This window comes from Pelobates fuscus, chromosome 6, assembly GCF_036172605.1.
Source record: "Pelobates fuscus isolate aPelFus1 chromosome 6, aPelFus1.pri, whole genome shotgun sequence".
Classification (NCBI taxonomy): Eukaryota; Metazoa; Chordata; class Amphibia; order Anura; family Pelobatidae; genus Pelobates; species Pelobates fuscus.
The window spans coordinates 113,259,946-113,275,954 of record NC_086322.1 but is presented as its reverse complement, the minus strand read 5'-3'; the positions used below and the strand labels follow the sequence as shown (position 1 = coordinate 113,275,954).

The following is a 16,009-nucleotide window of genomic DNA, read 5'->3' as shown; positions in this document are numbered from 1 at the left end:
AACATAGCAGTTTCAGAGAAACTGCTATGTTTATGAATGGGTTAAGCCTTCCCCCTATGTCCTCTAGTGGCTGTCTCATTGACAGCCGCTAGAGGCGCTTGCGTGATTCTCACTGTGATTTTCACAGTGAGAGCACGCCAGCGTCCATAGGAAAGCATTATGAATGCTTTCCTATGTGACCGGCTGAATGCGCGCGCAGCTCTTGCCGCGCGTGCGCATTCAGCCGACGGGGAGGAGAAGAGGAGGAGAGCAGGAGGAGATCTCTCCGCCCAGCGCTGGAAAAAGGTAAGATTTAACCCCTTTCCCCTTTCCAGAGCCGGGCGGGAGGGGGTCCCTGAGGGTGGGGGCACCCTCAGGGCACTCTAGTGCCAGGAAAACGAGTATGCTTTCCTGGCACTAGAGTGGTCCTTTAACCTTGATTGCCATTCTTATATAAGCTGTATAAGAGAGCCATACTATTTGTTTCGAATCTACAGAACCGTCGTTACTTTAAAAAAATGCTGCCGTTTACTTTTTTAAATTGTTTAATATTTCCGGATCCTTTAATAATATTATCTCCATTCTCCATAGCCGACTTTTCTTTGCATAAGTATTAAAGAATTTGAGATGATGTGGTCATGTATGGTTGTCGATTTCAGATTACTGCAGATGGAGAGGTTGTTCAAAAATGTACATTGAATGTTGGCAGATAAAGATAAATGGCAAGGTATTGGGATGAGGTTTGTTTAGTTTCTGGTTGCCTTAGCATGAGCAGAGGAGGTGAAGCGCCCTGTTTTTCGAAAGACATCACCAACTGCTAGAAGCAGGAAGAGAGATAGTGACAGGAGGTGTGAATGGGTTTTGTATGGTTCTAGTCTAGGATGACATCGTTTGTAAGTAGGAGAGAGAGTGTAAAGAAAAGAGTGCAGGGCATAAGATGAGGGAAGGGGAGTGTAGCAAGGAGGGGGAAATGTGGAGGTTATTGGTGGGTTGAGGGAAGTGTGTGTAAGGAGAGATTTTGATACTGAGGGAGAAGAGGGAAAAGAAGAGGAGGAGAAGAAAGAGCATTGCTCAGATGAGTGTGCACTTTCAGAAAAAACTTGGAGATGGGGGAGTAGGTCAGGAGAGGCAATTGAGCAGATGATGTGGTGTAGAAAGCAGGGAAAAGTATGCTGGAATGGATTGGGCGTTAGGGGTTAAGAAAGTGTTGGTATGTGCTGATAAAAGGTAGTGTTTGCAGCTGTCACTTCTGATTATGTAAATTTGTGTGAGATTCTATCTCTAAATGGAATGATGAGCTTGCGGTGTGTGTGTAACTGAGTACCTTACAGTTGTGAAGTTGGATACCAAGCAGAAACCATTTTCTTTTTTTTATCACAGACCCATTACAATGTTCCAATTCAAAATTTAGAAAAAACGAATTATCTGTACAGCCTCGCTGTACACCACAATATATCTCCCACAAATACTCTGCTATCCCACCTGCAAAGATGTGGGATTCCCCTCACCAACCCATGAATAGATTTGCATAGCAGGGGACATATTTTGCCCCCATAGCATTTCCACACCTCTGCAGGTAAAAGGCTGAGTCAAAGGAGAAATAGTTGTGGGTCAATAAATACTCTGTAGCTTTCAAAATAAAGCCAATCAGTTGTTCCCTGTAGTCACTATTTCCTTTAGAGGATTTTTTAAAGGAACACTAATTGGTCAGGAACACAAACATGTATTCCTGGCCCTACAGTGTTAAAACCACCATCTAGACCCCACTTGCCTCCCTAAACATAGTAAAATCTTACTTTTATTTAAGTCTGCAGCTGCTGGCTCTGCCCCGGTCTGCCTCCTGTCTACTGATCATCAGAAGTGGTGCTCTGAGCCAATCACAGATTAGGGGCAGAGCCAACACAAGTCAAACACAGTCCAATCAGCATCTCCTGATAGAGATGAATTGAATCAATGCATTTCTATGAGGAAAGTTCAGTGTCTGCATGCAGAGGGTGGAGACACTGAATGGCAGTGCTGCTCACTGTGCAGGCCTGCCCCAGAAAGCACCTCTAGCAGCCATCTGAGGAGTGGCCATTGGCATTATCACTAAGCTGTAATGTAAACACTGCATTTTCTCCGAAAAGACAGTGTTTACTATAAAAAGCCTGAAGGGAATGATTATACTCACCAGAACAAATACAATCATCTGTAGTTGTTCTGGTGACTATAGTGTCCACATCCAATGGCAACCATTTAAAGATATCCACCCTAAGAAAATTATAAAACCTAGATATGACATATCCTAAGTACCTAAGATAGGACATCGATCTCTTGACTAGTGGTTGCAAAAAAAACATTAGAGGACCACTATAGGCACCCAGACCACTTCAGCTCAATGAAGTGGTCTGGGTGCCAGGTCCATCTAGGGTTAACCCTGCCTGCTGTAAACATAGCAGTTTCAGAGAAACTGCTATGTTTACATTAGGGTTAATCCAGCCTCTAGTGGCTGTCTCACTGACAGACGCTATGGGCGCTTCTGTGCTTCTTACTGTGATTTTCACAGCGAGAAGATGCCAGCGTCCATAGGAAAGCATTGAGAATGCTTTACTATGGACTGACTGAATGCACATGCGGTTCTTGCCGCGCATGCGCATTCAGCCGATGTTGTCCGAAGGAGGAGGAGAGTCCCCAGCGCCGAGGGAGCCCGACGCTGGAGAAAGGTAATATTTTAACCCCTTCTTCCCCTTAGAGCCTGGCTGGAAGGGGGCCATGAGAGTAGGGGGGAATTATTAATACTATAGTGCCAGGAAAACAAGTTTGTTTTCCTGGCTCTATAGTGGTCCTTTGACCCCTTAAGGACCAAACTTCTGGAATAAAAGGAAATCATGACATGTCACACATGTCATGTGTCCATAAGGGGTTAAGCAATTCTGACAGATGCTCCCTTCTCATCCAGAGCACCTGCATTGCAAATATTTCTCAAGGATCTGTGATACAGCAGAGCATTGATAAGTCTGTGATTGGACAGCCACAGAAAGTCTGTGCTGGGGAAGACGGGATGGGCTTGCAGTTAGCTGCACATACTAGATCTGCAGCTATTGCAAGCTAAGATTTCATATAGCCTCAAAAAAAAGAAGCAAAACAAATTACATGAATATTTTCTTTAGTGGCCTCAGGCTGACAGATGAGCTGTATGCAGTGCTCAAAATAAGTTCTATATATAACCCTTTAAATGCATTTTAATCACTGCAGCTGTTTCTTTTATCCTTTCCTGTTAGCACATGCTACTGCTCTCTGTAGTGGTTATGGTACTTAGAGTGTGCCTTTAAGCATGATAGTTGTGCACATGTAATACCTTTTAGTGTCTTTGGCATGGCTCAACATATGTTTCAGTCGTTCAAATTTCAATGTTATGAATGAGGTAGCTCTGAACCTCATATGTCTAAGGACCCGGTGGTCCGAAACATGTAAGGAATATTTCTCTTTGGATTTTGCTTTCCCCTTTTTGTTTATGTACCTTTCGGAATAAACCTTTCCTTTTGGATTTGGAGCCTTGCTCAAGGTTTGTGTATGTATCACAAGGTTTGTGTATGTATCTGAGTGTGTGTGTGGGTGTCAGTATGTGTGTATTGGCATGTGTATGTGCCAGTGTATTTCAGTGTGTTTGTATGTGCCTACGTGTGTGTGTGTCAGTGTGTGTGTGTCTGTCAGTGTATGTTCTGAACCTGTCAGCCTCCTGGCATTTTTTCCACACCTGTCCTTATGTTCTGGCATCTCCATCTTAATATCTTGATCCTGGGGTTCTTCAAATGTCGGTCTTGCCCTGCCCGATTGTTTAAGCAATTGTGTGCAGTTATCTTGTCAACAACCTTTTGGGGGAGAAGAGAAGATACACCAGAGCTATCTAGATAATGAAAATGTGCAGTCAATCACAATTCATGTCCTACATGTGCTCTTTCTAAGGCCCCCTCTGCTGGACCTGGATACCTGGTGATGTGTTTGTGCAGCAAGACACTGCACCCATATCCTGCACCTCTTCTGGGGAAGGCATTCTGATTGTAGTTGCACACATGAAGAAAACAAGCCACAACAGAAAGAAAAACACACATGTTCAACAAGTGAAAACCAAGCAAAGCTATTTGTAAGGCAGTGAAGAAATAAAGATTGTGAGTCTTTATGTCCCAGGTAGATAAAACGACCAGCTGTAGGTGTGATAACAGTCAATAATGGGGCAGGTTTTACATTTGTAGGCTATTTTTACATGTGTAAGTATCGATATCCATTTGTGAAATTCCCCTCCTTAAACTGGTCAAAGATTAATAAATGACATTGGATGTATAGGTCATGATTTGATTGATTGAAACTTTTGTGATTTCTTTAAGTAGTCTTGAGCTCCCAGATGGTAAAAGTCCACATGGATACTGCACCAGCCTTCAGATGTTAATGGAAAGGAAATAAACCCTCGAGTATGGGTCCTCATGGTAGCCTTTGTACCTTTGTACAGGTGAGAGCCATCCCACAGGGGGAAAGGTTGTTTTTGAACTGCTAGATATCAGACAGACACATGTGGCCACACGCATTTGTGTGTGTGTCTGATCTCATTTTCCACATAGCCACACGTGACCATCTGCAAAATCGAATTTAAAGATAGAGTCTTATAATGGATACAATGAGCCTCGATCCCTTGTGAAAAGCCACATGCATATATTCTGAAATCCCCACGTGTGGTTATGTGTATTCCAAGACAGGGCAATCTGATCCGACACATTGCACATTTTCTCATTCAATAACCTATATCCAGCATTGGATGATTTGCATGCTGTGAGGTCTTGAGAATGATAAAAAGGAAACCCAACATGGTACATATTATTTGTAGACCATTGCTGACTGACATGAATGACTCAGTATGGCTAGAACTCGATCTTGCGAAAAATGTGCTAAAAAATTATCAGGACTCGGCAAGTAAATGTAAATGTTTCTCTGAGCTTTAACACAAAGATTTTTTAAACAATAATTTTTTGTTGATTTTACTGATGACTCTAATCTTCATAGAAAAAAAAACCAATATATAGCATCAAACAGCTTTATTAAGTGAATAAATATGGATTGAAATGTGCTACAGTTGTAGTTTTATTTCAATTAACCATGAACGCTCTACACATCAACATCTAAATATTTTTTGTTGATTATTACCATTATCTGGATCTTGTGTTCAACCATCTTTTTATAAAATAATGGGCATATGTTGTGATTCTTCTTTTTGTGTATTTCCTTTAGCGGTATTTATAAGATGCTATCTCTTTTTACTATGATAAATGATAATCTTATATAATTAATATATAAGTAGTGCAGATCGAGAAAGAGAGAGAGAGAGAGAGAGAAAAGGGAGATGATAGGTCACCTAAAATACTGTAAATATATAAAATACGAGTGAAAATAGTAGTATAACTTCTCTGTACTTAGAAAAAAGAGATAGATAGATAGACAAGGACTAATGAATTTATTTAGAAACTTGGGCAGACTAGATGGACGAAATTCTTATCTGCTGTCATATTCCATGTCTCTATAGATAGATAGATAGATATACAGAAACATTACTCAGGACATATAAAAACATGAATAGAACAAACCCTCTAACATATAAAACTCAACTAATGGTAGCAATCCTAAAGATAGAGCAAAATCGCTAAACTATCTGTACCAGAAAATGTAAAAAATCAAAACAAAAAGGACCGATCTGTCTAGGGCAGCGTTTCCCAATTGGTGTTCGGACGGCGAGGGAGCTGAGCAGGGGAGAGTGCTCCCTCGCTGTCTGCCTCAATTATCGCGGCTGACATTTTGTTTACCCGAAATTTTGTCGGAACCCCATTTGTGTTCTCGCAAATCTGAACGCAGTGATGCCGGAGCTGGAATATGACGTCACTCCGCCTCCGGCATCACTAAGAGGAGCGCGAGGGAGCTGAGCAGGAAGATCAGTGCTCCCTCGCCACCCGCACTGTACGCCCCACTGGACCCCAGGGACTGCACGCAAACCGCTCAGCCCAGTACTCCTACTGGACCCCAGGAAAATAGATACTCCATGCCAGCACTCCCAAAAGTAAGGAGGCTGGGTGGAGTGAAATTTAAATAAATAAATAAATTGTGTGTGTGTGTGTCTGTTGAGGAGTTTGTATGTGTGTTTGTCAGTGAGTGTGTGTGTATGTGTGCTTGTCACTGAGAGTGTAAGTGTGTTTGTCACTGAGTGTGAGTGTGTATGTGTTTGTCAGTGAGAATGTATGTGTGCTTGTCAGTGAGAGTATGTGTTTGTATGTGTGTCTGTCAAAGAATATGTGTGTTTGTCAGTGAGAGTGTATATGTGTCTGTCAAAGAGTATGTGTTTCTGAGTGTGTGTCAGTGTGTGTATCTGTGTGTCAAGGTTTGTGTATGTATCACACTGTGTATCTGAGTGTGTGTGTGTGGGTGTCAGTATGTGTGTATTGGCATGTGTATGTGCCAGTGTATTTCAGTGTGTTTGTATGTGCCTACGTGTGTGTGTGTGTATGTCAGTGTGTGTGTGTGTCTGAGTGTTTGTCAGTGTGTGTATATGACACTGTGTGTATGTGTCAATGTGTGTATCTGAGTGTGTGTATGTACCAGTGTGTGTATCTGTGGGTGCAAGTGTGTCTATATATCACTGTGTGTATGTGAGTGTGTGTGTATTTGTAAATCAAGATGTGTGTATGTGCCACTGTGTGCATCTGAGTGTGCGTATGTGTATCTGAGTGTGTGTATCTGTGTGTCAAGGTGTGTGTGTCTGTATCTGTGTGCCACTATGTGCCAGTGTGTGTATCACACACACATACATGCACACACACACACACACAAATACACACTGACACACAGATACAGACACTGGCACATACAAACACAGGTACACACAACATACACTTTGACACATAGATACACACACCTTGACACACATATAGACACACACACACACAGAGATACACACTGTGTGTCAAAGTGTGTGTATCTGTGTGTTAGTGTGTGTATCTGATTCATACACGCTGACATAAAGATACACACTGGCACATAGAAAGACAGATACACACACCTTGATACACAGACACAAACCAGCACATACAAACACAGATACACACACTTTGACACACAGATACACACACCTTGACACACAGACACATACACCTTGACACACAGATACATACATACACACACACACAGATACACACTGTGTGTCAAGGTGTATGTTTCTGTGTGTCAGTGTGTGTATCTGTGTGTCAAAGTGTGTGTATCTGTGTTTGTATGTGCTGTGTCAGATACATACACACAGATACACATTGACACACAGATACACACACTGGCACATACAAACACAGATACACACACCTTAACACACAGACACACCGTACAATTTTTTTTTGATACACTATGTCAGTGTTCCATGGGAAAAAATAATTAGGAACCCATGGTCTAGAGGACAAGTGTCAAATATGTCATGTATGATTGTAGCCCACATTAATAAACAAATGGACACATTTTGTAGTCTTCCAAGAGAACAGTATAACATAGTCCCAATCCTCTGTGTAGATGCCAGTATGTTTATATATACAGTATATATGGAAAGATAAGAGGGTGGGAGTTCAACATTGCTTTTAGGGCAATATAGTAAATAAACTAATAAACAAATAAAATTAGGTAAACATACATTTAATTAGACTCTAAAATTTATTAAAAAGTTGCCAACATGTCACTAGTTATAATATAACCTGTATGGAGAAACTGTATCCTTTCTCACAGACTAATGTATGTAGCACGGATCCTGCAGCTGTGGCTGAAGATTGTATTGAGACCCTCGTGTTCGTGTTCAGCAAAATTCCGTCGGATATATAAGAGCACTTTAAACCTATTGTGTATTTAAAGGGCTATGCCACCAAACGCATTTCCCCTCAATATGGGCTTTATCAGTATTGTATTCAGTGGTCCACTGAATACAAGCCACGGCTAAGCCCCTTTACCTGAGGACCCAGTAAACAAGACTTCCATAAGGTGACTTCCTGGGTATGCCTCATTTATGTATAACATCATGTGTGTTTTAGACCTTTCCCCACTGGTGTTGATGAATAGCATAAGGGTGGGTATGGAAGCTTTTAATTTAAAGGGAAACAATAGTGCCACTATAGTGCTCCCCATCCCTGCCATAATTACCTTTGCAGAGTTAAAGGACCTGGCACTATGCACCCAGACCACTTTAATGAGCTGAAGTGGTCTGGGTGCCTATAGTGTCCCTTTAAGCTGTCAGTTGTTCAAATCCCAATTTCTGGCTGAGACAGGCCTGCAGCAGTTCATCTGTCTGTAAGTTTTCCCACCTCAGGTAAATACATTAGTAGTTTAGACTAAAGATTATTCTAAGTACCTGGGTTTCTGTTCTCTCACTTCCTCCCAGTTGCTTACATTGGACTTTATTCCAACAAATAGGTCACATTTAGGACGTTTGTAGTGAGCATTTAGGCAAGTTTATACGTCTAATGATGCATTTTACAAAAGAGTGCTCCAAATGGAAATACTGGCTGTATCAAGTCTGCTGTAACACCACAGTCCTGAAGATAGACAAAAAGCCAATACCCATGCTAAGACAAAGCTTCCCTGGGTAATTGAGTTAACTACACACATACATAGGCGTGCGCACGGGGTGTGCCGGGTGTGCATGGGCACACCCTAATCCCAGCGACCCGCGCTATGTGCCTCCATGGGCCGCTGAGGCAGATAAAAGATCTCCCTCACCGGCCCACAGGCAGGGAGGGAGGCAGGAAAGTCCCGGGGAGCTCTAGCCAGCAGCTCTGCTGGGTTCCTCTTGCGAGGTTGGAGCGTTGCCCTGCAGGCTAGAGTTCACTCACCACTGGACCACCAGGGATGGCTGCATCATGGTCCCCCCTCCTTTCAAAAGGTAAGAAGGGAGGGGGGCTATTAACTAAATGGTCCCCCCCACCCCCACACAATACACACAAACAGCACCCCAACACACAGAGCACCCTTACACAGCACACACACTAACATCACCCTCACACTAACAGCACCCTCACACATACAGCACCCACACACATACATCACCCTTACACACATAGCACCCTTACACATACACACACACACTAACAGCACCCTCTCACACACACAGCACCCTTACACACACACACACACCACCCTCAAACACACCACCCTTACACTCACACAGTGCCCTCACACACACACAGCCCCCTCACACACACACACAGTGCCCTCACACACACACACAGCAGTGTATGTGTGTGTGTGTATGTATATATATATGCGGCGTGTGTGTTTGTGCTTTAGGGTGCATACCCTTTTGCAATAGGCTATGCACGCTTGCTGTGTCATTCTCTCACTATGTCTGTAACTCAGTTTCTCCAGAACCCGGTGTCTACCTGAAGTGGCTGACGTGGCAGGACCAAATTCATAAACTGATCTCAGGAGGAGCACTGGTAGTGGGTTGTAGTGGGGTGATAAAGGCTGTAATTGAAGAGTTAGGGGCTCTCATGGCCTATAGTGGGGGGTTTGAGTTGTAAATGGGGGGTTAGAAAATGTAGTGGGGGGGGGGGGCGGGGCCTGACAGCCAAGATGGCCAGCCGCACATTTTAAGTGCTCCTGCAACCACGGACAAAAGCATGAAGCTACCGATCGACACGATCGCATTAGCGGCAATTGGTGACCGGGAACGGATGCAGAACAGCATCGTGAATGCAATGATACGTACCCGGCACCGAAGCACCGCGGCAAAACTTCAAATGACCATGCGACCTACAATGGAGCGAAGCTTGCAGCCCGAGGAAGACGGACGATCTCCCGGCCCGGGAATCACTCCTAAGCGGAAGCCCATCACAACCCTGCTACCCCCCCTATGGACCGGCGGGGGTCATCTCGGTCCTCGCTGGGGACGAATACCCCCACAATCACGCCTGCACAAGCGACAAAGGCATCTACCAGACAAAGCTTACAGGGCCCAACCAAGATGGCGCCGCGGCTGCGGCCTCAGAACAAGCACCCACACATCGCACCACCCAAGCACACAAGGGACTTTATAAGCTTGCTCTGCACCTATCTCTGGGCAAAGCTCAAAGCCCGAAGGCAACCCCACCGGATGGCAATGAGAGAGGTGGCGGCGTGGATCCGCCCGTCCACACGGCGCACGCTGCAATGGCATCCCCCTCGCAAAGCCAGCTCAAACAGGCGGGAAATGTAGCAGGGTCCCCCGATTGCTGCAACCCACGAGCCTGTGCCACAGGTAAAGCCCAGACCTACCCCTCACTCAGCGGTTCCAGAAGCCGTGGACCAGCACAGTACCAACCTGCACACTGCCACCCACAAAGCCCGCGGTGACGCTGATCGGGATACAGCAAGGCTGAAATCCGGAGGACGAAAATGGCGGAGAGCTCATCCACGACCCATGGGGGAGAGAGCCCAGATGAGAGCAGAGAGGGAAGAGGAGCTCGGCACCAAGTTGCCCTACCAATTCTGTAAGATCCCACAGACAGGCCCCTGCCGACAGACGAAAAAAGGCATCGGTTGACACCAAGGAGAACACCAGACCACAGTGACTATCTCCACCATAGACTCAGCCTCTAAAAAGCAAAGCATGTTTGTTTTCTCTAAGTTTACAGCATTATAGGAATTTTAGCAGCTGCCTAGCACTGCCTATAACTCTTAAAAGCAAATTTTTTTTCTGTTTCAGTAACATGATAAGCGTAGAACACGAATGAGCATCCTAGCATCTGTATAACGCTAGGGCAGGCCGTGAGCTACTAAGCTGTGAGTTAATAAACTGAGTTAATAGGCCCTTTCTAGCATAGCAGCAAGCATGATAAAACGTTAAACAGGAGAGCAGGAACGTTAATGATAGAGCATCTCTTTCACACATATGAGTAACCCTGTCTTTACAATTACTGTGTACCTATCACTGTTGTGACCCTAATTTTGCTGTTACACCCACAACCATACTGGCATTAACTACTACTTGGGTGACAGAGATATGTCCCTCATGGTACATTGCACGCACTGTGGATTTCTACAGCCGTGTACTGTCTGGTAGAGCTTCGGTTGGATGCCCATCTTGTTTCATAGGTTTAAGCTGTTTACATTTGTTAAGCAACCTCTATGCCTTAGACTGTATTAGATTACTGTCATGGCAACATAACTACAATCTGATGTGCAACTAGTTAAGTCAGACGCAATTTTAGCATGTTATACCATACAGCGACATCGATTAGCTTGATATCTTTATGTAACATCAAACAAAAACAAAAACGTGCATTGTCTATCTACCCACCACTGTAACTAATGTCTTGAAATCAGCATATGGAATGCCGTTGGGGTACCATATGTATGCATGTAACCACTATACGCACTGCAAAAATAAAGAATTGAAAAAAAAAAAGAAAATGTAGTGGGGATAAAAACTGGGGTAGACATTCCATCCATGTACTGCTACCATGTCTCATCCACACTCCTCTTTTCATCCATGTCTCCCTCCTATGTATCTCCCCAACCCTATATCCATGTCTCCCTCCACCTTGCATCTCGAGCTCTCCCCCCCCTGCCTCCCATCCCCCCACTTCCTCCCATTCATGTTTCTCACCCTCCTCCTTCCTCCACAAACAGCAGATAGCTGCCTCCTTCACAGAGCCATCACTCTAGGTGAAGCTAGCACCAGCTGTGCACACCTACAAATTGATGCCCCACTCCCTACTCTTTTACTTGTCATGGCAGGGGAGGGTGGCTCCTTGAAGTCCAGCGCGCTCTGTCAGAATGGGTGTTGGGTAGTAACGTGACACCTGGTCCTCCTATGCGGTTCCCTTATGGAGTCGCACTGTAATATCCCAGAAATAATTGTTCTAGTACAAGAGAGAGTTTTCGTTCTAAAAAAAAATAGATTTCAGGGATATTATGTAGACTATGCGAGCATCCTGGAGTCTCCCGCAAATTAATTGAGGCTCCCAGATGACAGTTGGGATGTCTGTCACTATATGCTTTGTGTATGAGTTGGTTTCAAGCCACAGCCCATGTACATGTGTCCATTATATGCTTTTTGTATGAGTGCGGCTGTGCACCGGCCCTGAAGTTATGTCAGCCCATCAGTCCAGCCCTGTGCATCAGGCAGCTGAACCCGGTCGCAGGTGGTAGTTTTGCCACTGACCAGAGTATTGCCAGGTACCATCTCATTGATTAAGACAATGAATGTGTCGTGTAGTGGATGTAGTATGCAGTAAATGCAGTGAATGTAGTGGGGGGTGCAGTGTGGGGGGGGGGTGGGCATTGAGTGTTTGTGTAGTGGATGTAGTGCATATAAATATGTGGAGTTGGATAGGGGCTGCATTCTGTGGGGAAAAAAGGTATTATTTTTTATTTTATTTATTTTAATAAATGTAATTTTACTCCCCCCACCATGCCTCTTACCTGTGGCCACGGAGGGGGGGACAATACATTTCCTTGTGTCCCGGTGCCATTGTGCAGGCTGCCAGGTGCTGTATAGTGAAGAGGGGGCCCAGCCAACGCCATCTTCAGCTTCCCCAATTCTCGCAAGCGTGCCATGTTGAGCATAGCCATGGTAACTTGCAGCAATGCTCTAATAGCCAGGGGCTAGTGAAAGTTGGAGAGAGGAGCTGACGGAAACTGAAGATGGAATGCAGCTGGGATCCTGCATTATATATTGATTATCTATCTATCTATCTATATATATATATATATATATATATATATATATATATATATATATATGCACATTGGGAATATGGCGCATGCATCTCTCCGTGCCTTCACGAGCAGTTCGGGTCTCCAAAGATCACCAGGCCCATGACAATCGCCATGCCCTGATGGTGGCCCTGATGTTTGGTCCGGAATAAGGAAAATTGTTTCATACTTACCATAATTTTCTTTTCCTTATTATTATACATTATGTGCTCACCCATCTACTTTGAGAGTTGTGAGAGTTATGTACAATGACTACCTGACGGGATGGGGGTGGATCTATTTATACCAAATTCTGAGTTCTATTTCCTGTCCTTATTGCTGTGATGGGAGGAGCTAACCCATAAGTAAATGCTGCCATGAATAATGATCAGGAAAATAAAATTACGGTAAGTATGAAACAATTTTCCTTAGTTACACAATCCACTTTGCGGTTTACATGTATTGTTTCATAATTTAAAATAACTGAAAATATGTTCATAATTGGCATTAAATTTAGATTTAATTAAAAAATAATAATTTTCCCTCTTACCAAGAACAATGCTGCAGTTGTAGCCAAATGAACAATATGTACATTTATTACAATTTAGTTTGATTAAAGAACATTTGCTCAGTGGTTCAGCAGTAGTTAGAATTTTATAGTTTAAGATGTGATAAATATTCTCTCTTTGCCAAAGGATTATAAACATGAATTGAATGCAGTGTGTGCAAAACGACATGAATCTCTGCCACAGGAATATGGGTTTTTGAATAACGTCTTTGTAAAATGCATTAGCAGCATAATTCTATTCCAAGAGCCACTTTGAGAATGGTGTTTCTTCCAAGCGAATAAATAATATGAAATAAACAGTTAGACTTGCTTCTGCACAGACCCAGCCTCCAGGATTCGGAACATAAATTAAACATGATCTAATGGTATTGTCTCTTAACCCATTAAACTGACCTGCTATGGTAATTTGCTGGACACAGCACTTACATAGCATTTAATGCATGGCACAATCTATGTGCCTACAAAATGCCAACATATATTATTCTAAACACAAAATGGAATTTTAAGCCTTTAGCTAAGAAGAACATTGTGATAAAGATGCAGTTTACAAAAACAAAAAATAATAGCAAGAATTATTCCCCTTACTCCGGTTAGGCAAATCCCATGGGTCATTATACAGTGCTTGTCTATCTCTTTCACGGTTCTTTTAGATGTGTCAAAGTCCCTTTAAAAGAAGCATCAGTTTGAATGAAATAGTGACACTTTTATTGAGGAGAATTATTTCCTCCACCATAATATGCTGCGGGATCCTGCTTAGTCTTTCAGATGCTCAGTGGTATTCAAGCCTCTAAAGTTCAATTGTTTCAGTTCAATATATCCTACACTCAGTGATGTGGCTGTAAGCCGACACTGCATTTAATGAATTCCTCTCTGACAACAGGTCCTCACTTTCGTTCTAATCCACATTTACCTATGTAGCACCTACTTTAAGACATTAAGACAGATGAGACAAATGAGACAAATAAGGCACAGATGTGCTTGAAACACACGATCAAGCAAATGAGTTTAGCTGTTTTTAATACAGGATGTTTTTTTTTTGCCTGTGCTTGACATTAACAAGTGATCAAACATGCACGCGTAACATTCATTTTTATAAATGCTTACATTCTGTTATTTGTAATAAAAGGCACCATACCTGCTAATTGCTCAATATTTTTCTGTGCTCTTTTGTAACCTCTTGCAAGATCTGTCCTGTTTGCACAAGTGAGCGTAGAATGAAGTACAGTACCAGACAAGGGGCCATGGAGAAGGATTGAGGGAGTGGGCTGAAGGACTGAAGCATAAATGCAGCTTTGTTTCTTTAGGAGTGACAATTTCTTCCTTACTGCCAGCATTGGCCGAAAATGACTGGGTATAACAGATTGCTTCAACCACGTCCAATCCCCAGGACATCTATGATCTTTTCATTTGCAGGGCCAAAAACAGTTCTTTTTTTATAAAGTCTGCAAGTAGTATATAAGAGCCAATGGCAGAATTAAAAAAAAAAAAACGAATAAAACTACGGTACTTTACTGAGATGAAGTAAGAATCCTTATTGTGAAATATAGTAAACCCTAATAATTCTAACCTCAACATTAATTGTAACTTTAATGCTAGCTATTAGACTTGGGCATTCGTTTTCGGATGAACACATTTTCATCCAAATTTACGGCAATTCGGTCATTCACCTGAAAGACGAATACAAATTACAATGAATGAAATGAAGAAGAAACTGCTTGTTGGACAAAATTTGGTCTATGCAATTCATTGCTTAGTTCAGGCCTGGACTGGCCATCGGGCAAATGCACGGTGGGCCGCGATGGCCCTGGGCTGAGGCCAACAGGGAAGATCAGTGTATCTCCCCTGCCAATAAGTGTATCTCCCCTGCTGGCCCATGCAGTGCCAGCGCTAACAGAGTGCCGGCCCTGCTGTGTGCCTTCATGGGCCGGTGGGGAGACAAACTATCTCCCCACTGGTCCACGGGCACTGAGATGCGGCTGGGGAGGGGGAGAGAGGACCCGTGGGAGCTCTTACCTGCAGCTCCGCCGGGTTCCTCTCGCGAGGGCGGAGCGTTGCAGCGGTTACTATGGCAAGGCTCCGATCTCGCTAGAGTGAACTCTACCCCAGGAACTACAGTGTAGAGTTCACTCCTCACCCGACCACCAGGGCAATAAGGTCATAAATATTACAATAATAAAAAAATGTAAAAACCGCATACATATTTTTTATTTTTACCCCGCAGCACCCCAAACATCACACTACACCCCTCACACACACACTACACCCCAAACACCCCACTGCACCCCTCCCATGCACACACTACACCCCAAACACCCCACTGCACCCCTCACATGCACACACTTCACCCCACAGCATCCCTCACATGCACACACCATTGGCAGGTCCGGGGGGGGGCAACGGGGCAATTGCCCCCCCAGATTCTCCCCTGACGGCTAATGCAGGGCTGGCATTGTCCAAGCGCCAGCCCTGCTATGTGCCTGTGGACCGGGGAGGGAGATCAGTGAGCTCAGCCTGCAGCTCCTCCGGGTCCTCCTCTCGTGAGCATGGAGCGTTGCCGCGGTGGGCGTGGGCTAGAGTTCACTCCACACTGGAACCACCAGGGATTCCCACTGGGACCACCAGGGACGGAGAAATGTCCCCCCTCCTCCTCAATAAAGTTAAGAATGGAGGGGGGACATAAATATATATATTTTATTAAATACATTTTTTTTTATTAAAAAGCCTCCCTACCCTCCTTCCCCA

The 16,009-nt window shown here is 43.9% G+C and overlaps 1 protein-coding gene across 1 annotated transcript in view; it reads right to left on the bottom strand.

Annotated features, from left to right (window-relative positions):
* Positions 1 to 14,586, bottom strand: part of SCRG1 (stimulator of chondrogenesis 1) — a 31,279-nt gene extending 16,693 nt beyond the window's left edge. Inside the window, exon 1 of the mRNA XM_063458169.1 lies at positions 14,403 to 14,586. The gene's annotated coding sequence lies outside the window, so the exon portion shown is untranslated. The remainder of the gene's footprint in view (positions 1 to 14,402) is intronic.
* Positions 14,587 to 16,009: the final 1,423 nt, after the last annotated feature.